An 8322-nucleotide genomic window follows, 5' to 3' on the forward strand; every position below is an offset into this window, starting at 1 on the left:
CTCCTTACCGGCAAGTCTCTTTATTCGTTCCGTAACACATCATCCCGTGATCAACTCCTTGGTCACATTGTGCACATTATGATGATGTCCTACCAACTGGGCCCAGAGATACCTCTCCGTTTACACGGAGTGACAAATCCCAGTCTCGATTCGTGCCAACCCAACAGACACTTTTGGAGATACCCGCAATGCACCTTTATAGCCACCCAGTTACGTTGTGACGTTTGGTACACCCAAAGAATTCCTACGGTATCCGGGAGTTGCACAATCTCATGGTCTAAGGAAATGATACTTGACATTAGAAAAGCTTTAGCATACGAACTACACGATCTTGTGCTAGGCTTAGGATTGGGTCTTGTCCATCACATCATTCTCCTAATGATGTGATCCCATTATCAATGACATCCAATGTCCATGGTCAGGAAATCGTAACCATCTATTGATCAACGAGCTAGTCAACTAGAGGCTTACTAGGGACATGGTGTTGTTTATGTATCCACACATGTATCTGAGTTTCCTATCAATACAATTCTAGCATGGATAATAAATGATTATCATGAACAAGGAAATATAATAATAACTAATTTATTAATGCCTCTAGGGCATTTTTCCAACAATATCTAATTTTCCAAACACTTTTGCCCTTGTTTTGGACTCTAACTTGTATGATTTGAAAGGAACTAACCCGGACTGACGTTGTTTTCAGCAGAATTACCATGGTGTTGTTTTATGTGCAGAAAACAAATATTCTCGGAATGACCTGAAACTCCACGGAACATCTTAGAAAAAACAATAAAAACTCCTCGCCAAAGATGAAGACCGGGGGGCCCACACCCTTCTCACGAGGGTGGGGGCGCGCCCCCTACCTCGTGGGATCCCTGTTGCGTCTTTGACTCCAACTCCACCTCCATATATTGAGTTTCAATGAGAAAAAAATCAGAGAGAAGAAATCATCGTGTTTTATGATACGAAGCCGCTGCCAAGCCCTAAAACCTCTCGGGAGGGCTGATCTGGAATCCGTTCGGGGCTCTGGAGAGGGGGATTCATCGCCGTCGTCATCATCAACCATCCTCCATCACCAATTTCATGATGCTCACCGCCATGCGTGAGCAATTGCATCGTAGGCTTGCTGGACGGTGATGGGTTGGATGAGATTTATCATGTAATCGAGTTAGTTTTGTTAGGGTTTGATCCCTAGTATCCATTATGTTCTGAGATTGATGTTGCTATGACTTTTCTATGCTTAATGCTTGTCACTAGGGCCCGAGTGCCATGATTTCAGATCTGAACCTATTATGTTTTCATGAATATATGTGAGTTCTTGATCCTATCTTGCAAGTCTATAGTCACCTACTATGTGTTATGATCCGGCAACCCCGAAGTGACAATAATCGGGACCACTCCCGATGATGACCATAGTTTGAGGAGTTCATGTATTCACTATGTGCTAATGCTTTGTTCCGGTTCTCTATTAAAAGGAGGCCTTAATATCCCTTAGTTTCCAATAGGACCCCGCTGCCACGGGAGGGTAGGACAAAAGATGTCATGCAAGTTCTTTTCCATAAGCATGTATGACTATATACGGAATACATGCCTACATTACATTGATGAATTGGAGCTAGTTCTGTGTCACCCTATGTTATGACTGTTACATGATGAACTGCATCCGGCATAATTATCCATCACTGATCCGGTGCCTACCAGTTTTCCATATACTGGTTCTCGATTATTTACGTTCCCGCTACTACTGTTACAATCATTACAAAATACCAAAAACATTACTTTTGCTGTCTTTACTTTTGTTGCCGCTACCACCACTATCATATTACTTTGCTACTAAACACTTTGCTGCAGATACTAAGTTTCCAGGTGTGGTTGAATTGACAACTCAGTTGCTAATACTTGAGAATATTCTTTGGCTCCCCTTGTGTCGAATCAATAAATTTGGCTTGAATACTCTACCCTCGAAAGCTGTTGCGATCCCCTATACTTGTGGGTTATCAAGACAAATTTCTGGCGCCGTTGTCAGGAACATAGCTCTATTCTTTGAGTCAGTTGGGATTTATATCTGCTGGACACTATGAAGAACTTGAGAGATCCAAAAACCAAGATCTATCCCTCAACTACGAGGGGAGGTAAGGAACTGCCATCTAGCTCTACACTTGATTCACCTTCTGTTATGAGTAAGTTTGCGACACCTACATCTGCTTCTACTATTCATTCTAATATGTCGCATGTTATTGATGATGCCACTTCTGCTATGCATGATACTTATGATGAAACTGCTTCTATGCCTGATACTACTGTGCCCCTTAGTGAATTTCTTGATGAAAAAATTGCTAGGGCTAGAGAAAAAGAAATTATTGAATCTAAATACGATGATGATAGTGATGATGAAAATATGTCTATTATTCCTGAGGGCTATATTTTTGATATGGAATCTTCTGCCGCTATTTTTGCATGCAAAGATAGATATGAGCTTAAGAGGTTATTAATTAAATGGAACAAAGAATCACTTAGAGATAAAATGAGACCTGACCTTGCTTTTGCTACTTCACCTATATGTGTTCCTCATAAAGATTATGAATTCTCTACTGATCCTGATATAATTACTTTGGTTGAATCTGATCCGTTTTATGGCTATGAATCTGAAACTGTTGTGGCACATCTTACTAAGTTAAATGATATAGCTGCCATGTTCACTAATGATGAGAGATCACGTTACCTCTATATACTCAAAATATTTCTGTTCTCATTAAAGGGTGATGCTAAGATATGGTTTAATTCTCTTGATCCTGGTTGTGTGCATAGTCCCCAGGATATGATTTATTACTTCTCTGCTAAATATTTCCCTGCTCATAAGAAACAAGCTACTTTGAGGGAGATATACAACTTTGTGCAAATTAAAGAAGAGAGTCTCCCACAAGCTTGGGGGAGGCCTCTCAAGTTACTTAATGCTTTGCTTGATCATCCTCTTAAGAAACCTGAAATACTTGATATCTTTTATAATGGACCAACCGATGCTTCCAGAGATTACCTGGATAGTTGTGCTGGTTCTCTTTTCAGGGAAAGAACACCTGATGAAGCTGAAATGCTATTGAATAATATGTTGACAAATGAAAATAATTGGGCACCTCCTGAGCCAACTCCTGAACCATCTCCTGCTCCAATTACTGAGCCTATTCTTAAACCAACTCCGAAGAAGAGAGATGTTCTATTTCTCAGTCCCGAAGATATGCAAGAGGCAAAGAAATCTATGAAAGAAAAAGGTATTAAAGCTGAAGACGTTAAGAATTTACCTCCTATTGTAGAAATACATGGTCTTAATTCATCGCCTGTTGAAGAAACCTATGATCTCAATTATTTATTTACTGAAGAACCTCCTGATCCCGATACCCCGACACAGGCAGTAAAGGTAAATTCTCTCTATAGATATGATAAAGCTGAAGTCCCTCCTACTAAAATTGCTAGTCAATGCTTGGATGAGTTTGATAACTTTATGTATAAGCAAGATGACTTCAATGCTTATTTTGGTAGACAATTAAAAGAAAATGCTTATATGATTAGACGCTTGGGTGATTATATGGCTGATATTAAAGGTGAACTTAAACTTGTTAGCAAACATGCTTCTGTGGTTACCATTCAAGTAGAACAAATACTTAAGGCTCAAAAAGAAGTGCTTGACAAAATGAATAGAAAGAAAAATGATTATGCTGCTAGAGTGGCTACTAGAACTAGTAGAATAACTCAGGAACCTTTGTATCCTGAAGGCCACCCTAAGAGAATCGAGCAAGATTTCTCAAAGAAATAATATTGATGTTCCTAGTTCTTTTAAAAAGAAGAAGAAGAAAAATGATAGAACTGTGCAAACTTCTAGTGAACCTATTGCTGAACCACTTGATAATCCAAATGATATTTCTATGTATGATGCTGAAACACAATCTGGTAATGAACATGAACCTAGTAAAAATATTAATGATGATGTTCATGATGATGCTCAACCTAGTAACGATAATGATGTAGAAATTGAACCTGTTGTTGATCTTGATAACCCACAATCAAAAAATCAACGTTATGATAAAAGAGACTTTGTTGCTAGGAAACATGGTAAAGAAAGGGAACCTTGGGTCCAGAAACCCATGCCTTTTCCTCCGAAACCATCCAAGAAAAAGGATGATGAGGATTTTGAGCACTTTGCTGAAATGATTAGGCCTATCTTTTTGTGTATGAGATTAACTGATGTGCTCAAAACAAATCCTTATGCTAAATATATGAAGGATATCATTACTAATAAAAGAAAGATACCGGAAGCTGAAATTTCCACCATGCTTGCTAATTATACTTTTAAGGGTGGAATACCAAAGAAACTTGGAGACCCCGGAGTACCTACTATACCTCGCTCCATTAAAAGAAATTATATTAAAACTGCTTTATGTGATCTTGGAGCCGGTGTTAGTGTTATGCCTCTCTCTTTATATCGTAGACTTGACTTGAATAAGCTGACACCTACTGAAATATCTTTGCAAATGGCTGATAAATCAACTGCTATACCTGTCGGTATTTGTGAGGATGTGCCTGTTGTGGTTGCAAACGTTACTAACGGACTTTGTTATACTTGATATTCCCGAGGATGATAGTATGTCTATTATTCTTGGAAGACCTTTTCTTAATACTGCAGGGGCTGTTATTGATTGCAACAAAGGCAATGTCACTTTTCATGTTAATGGTAATGAGCATACGGTACACTTTCCGAGGAAACAACCCCAATTTCATAGTATCAACTCTATTGGAAAAATTCCATCGATTATATTTGGAGGTTTTGAATTTCCTCTTCCTACTATCAAGAAGAAATATGATACTCTTATTATTGGGGATGTGCATATCCCCGTTGAGGTAACTTAGTGTTGTTCGAAACTTCTCTGGTTTCATGATTATCGGAATGAGTTTGTTAACAAGACTTGATCAACCTTGTTAGTGGATTCTTTTTGATGAGCATGAGATGGATGAAACTAGAAGCACAAACCTCTGTACCCTCTCTATATTTTTTGTTATTTATAATAAATAAAGTAAAAATAATATTTTTCTGTCTGTTTCCTGACTTTTTTGTGCAATATAAAAATATCCCGAAAATAAAAGTCCTTAGACTGCCATGCCAATTTAATATGATTTTTTCGGGAATATTTGAGGATTTATTGTGCAAAAGTTACCATGGGAGGAGCTGCACCTGGCCACGAGGGTGGTGGGCGTGCCCCCCTGCCTCTTGGGCCCACGGTGGCCCTCCTCCACTTATCCCAGCACCCATCTTCTTCCTCTGTCTCACACAAACCCGAAAAACCAACTCAAGCACGACTTCCAGCCACTTTTGCTGCGATTTTCGATCGCCTTGCTCAAAGCACCTCTCTCAAAACTGCTTGGGGAGATTGTTCCTTGAAAATGATGAGAAGATAACCCCTCTTGGGACCCCTACTAGCTGCTTGGGTTCCCAGGCGAATACATCCTTGTTCGCGCGCAGGAACCTCAGCAATGCCTCCTCTTGATTTGGTTAGAGGTTGGCGCCTATGGTGAAGGTGGCTCCCGAGGACCCATCTTCCTCGACCGGTACCTTCTTGGTTTCGGCCCGATCTTGAGTGAACAAATGCTTCTTCTTTGCTGGCACGGCCTCCTTAACCCCTGGAGTGTGATACGTCTCCAACGTATCTATAATATTTGATTGTTCCATGCTATTATATTATCAACCTTGGATGTTTTATATGCATTTATATGATTTTTGATACTAGCCTATTAACCCAGAGCCCAGTGCCAGTTTCTGTTTTTTCCTTGTTTTAGAATATCGTAGAAGAGGAAAATCAATCGGAGTCCAATTGACCTGAAACTTCACGGAACTTATTTTTGGATTAGAAGAAGCCTAGAAGACTTGGAGTCCACGTAAGGGAAGCTTCGAGGAGGCCACGAGGTAGGGGGCGCCCCCACCCCCTGGACGCGCCCTCCACCCTCGTGGGCCCCTCGTGGCTCCCCTGACGTACTTCTTCTGCCTATATATCTCCATATACCCTAAAACGATCAGGGAGCACAATAGATCGGGAGTTCCGCCGCCAGAAGCCTCCGTAGCCACCGAAAGCCAATCTAGACCCGTTTCGGCACCCTGCCGGAGGAGGAATCCCTCTCCGGTGGCCATCTTCATCATCCCGGTGCTCTCCATGACGAGGAGGGACTAGTTCTCCCTTGGGGCTGAGGGTATGTACCAGTAGCTATGTGTTTGACCTCTCTCTCTCTCTCTCTCTCTCTCTCGTGTTCTTGAGGTGATACGATCTTGATGTATCACGAGCATTTCTATTATAGTTGGATCTTATGTTTCTTCTCCCCCTCTACTCTCTTGTAATGAATTGAGTTTCCCCTTTGAAGTTATCTTATCAGACTGAGTCTTTAAAGATTTGAGAACACTTGATGTATGTCTTGCCGTGCGTATCTATGGTGACAATGGGATACCACGTGATTCACTTGATTTATGTTTTGGTGATCAACTTGCGGGTTCCGCCCATGAACCTATGCGTAGGGGTTGGCACACGTTTTCATTGTGATTCTCTGGTAGAAACTTTGGGGCACTCTTTGAGGTCCTATGTGTTGGTTGAATAGATGAATCTGAGATTGTGTGATGCATATCGTATAATTATACCCGCGGATACTTGAGGTGACATTGGAGTATCTAGGTGACATTAGGGTTTTGGTTGATTTGTGTCTTAAGGTGTTATTCTAGTACGAACTCTAGGGCTGTTTGTGACACTTATAGGAATAGCCAACGGATTGATTGGAAAGAATAACTTTGAGGTGGTTTCGTACCCTACCATAATCTCTTCGTTCGTTCTCTGCTATTAGTGACTTTGGAGTGACTCTTTGTTGCATGTTGAGGGATGGTTATGTGATCCAATTATGTTATTATTGTTGAGAGGACTTGCACTAGTGAAAGTATGAACCCTAGGCCTTGTTTCCTATCATTGCAATACCGTTTACGCTCACTTTTATCATTAGTTACCTTGCTGTTTTTATAATTTCAGATTACAAATACCTTTATCTACTATCCATATTGCACTTGTATCACCATCTCTTCATGAACTAGTGCACCTATACAATTTACCATTGTATTGGGTGTGTTGGGGACACAAGAGACTCTTTGTTATTTGGTTGCAGGGTTGCTTGAGAGAGACCATCTTCATCCTACGCCTCCTACGGATTGATAAACCTTAGGTCATCCACTTGAGGGAAATTTGCTACTATCCTACAAACCTCTGCACTTGGAGGCCCAACAACGTCTACAAGAAGAAGGTTGTGTAGTAGACATCAAGCTCTTTTCTGGCGCCGTTGCCGGGGAGGTGAGTGCTTGAAGGTATATCTTTAGATCTTGCAATCGAGTCTTTTAGTTTCTTGTTTTATCACTAGTTTAGTTTATAAAAGAAAACTATTAAAAAATGGAATTGAGTTTGTCTCATACGCTTCACCTTTTTAATATCTTCCGTGAGTATGATGGAAAGGATAATTGTGCTCAAGTGCTAGAAGAAGAAATATATAAAATGTTTGGCACTAAATATTTGAATGATGAGCATGATTGCAATGTTGTTAGTATGAATTCTTTGAATACCCATGATGCTAATGATATGCAAAGCTACAAGCTTGGGGATTCTACGTTTGATGAGGAAGATATTTTTAGTCCCCCAAGTTTTGATGTGCAAATTTATTATGATGAGAGCATGCCCGCTATCTATGATGATTATTGTGATGACTTGTATGCTATAAAGAATAATGATATCCATGAAAATTTTCATCATGATTTTAACTTTCAATTGGATTATGCCTCACATGATAGTTATTTTGTTGAGTTTTCTCCCACTACTATTCATGAGAAGAATTTTGCTTATGTGGAGAGTAATAAAAATTCTATGCTTGTAGATCATGAAAAGAATGCTTTATGTGATAGTTATATTGTTGAATTCATTCATGATGCTACTGAAAATTATTATGAGGGAGGAATATATGCTTGTAGGAATTGCAATAATATCAAGTTTCCTCTCTATGTGCTTAAAATTTTGAAGTTATGCTTGTTTTACCTTCCTATGCAAGTTGATTATTGTTACCATAAGTTGTTTGCTCAAAAAATCCCTATGAATAGGAAGTGGGTTAGACTTAAATGTGCTAGTCATATTCTTCATGATGCTCTCTTTATGTTTCAATTCTTATCTATTATGTGAGCATCATTGAAATCATCATGCCTAGCTAGGGGCGTTAAACGATAGCGCTTGTTGGGAGGCAACCCAACTTTATCTTTGTTCC

Source organism: Triticum aestivum, chromosome 4A (genome assembly GCF_018294505.1).
Source record: "Triticum aestivum cultivar Chinese Spring chromosome 4A, IWGSC CS RefSeq v2.1, whole genome shotgun sequence".
Lineage (NCBI taxonomy): Eukaryota > Viridiplantae > Streptophyta > Magnoliopsida > Poales > Poaceae > Triticum > Triticum aestivum.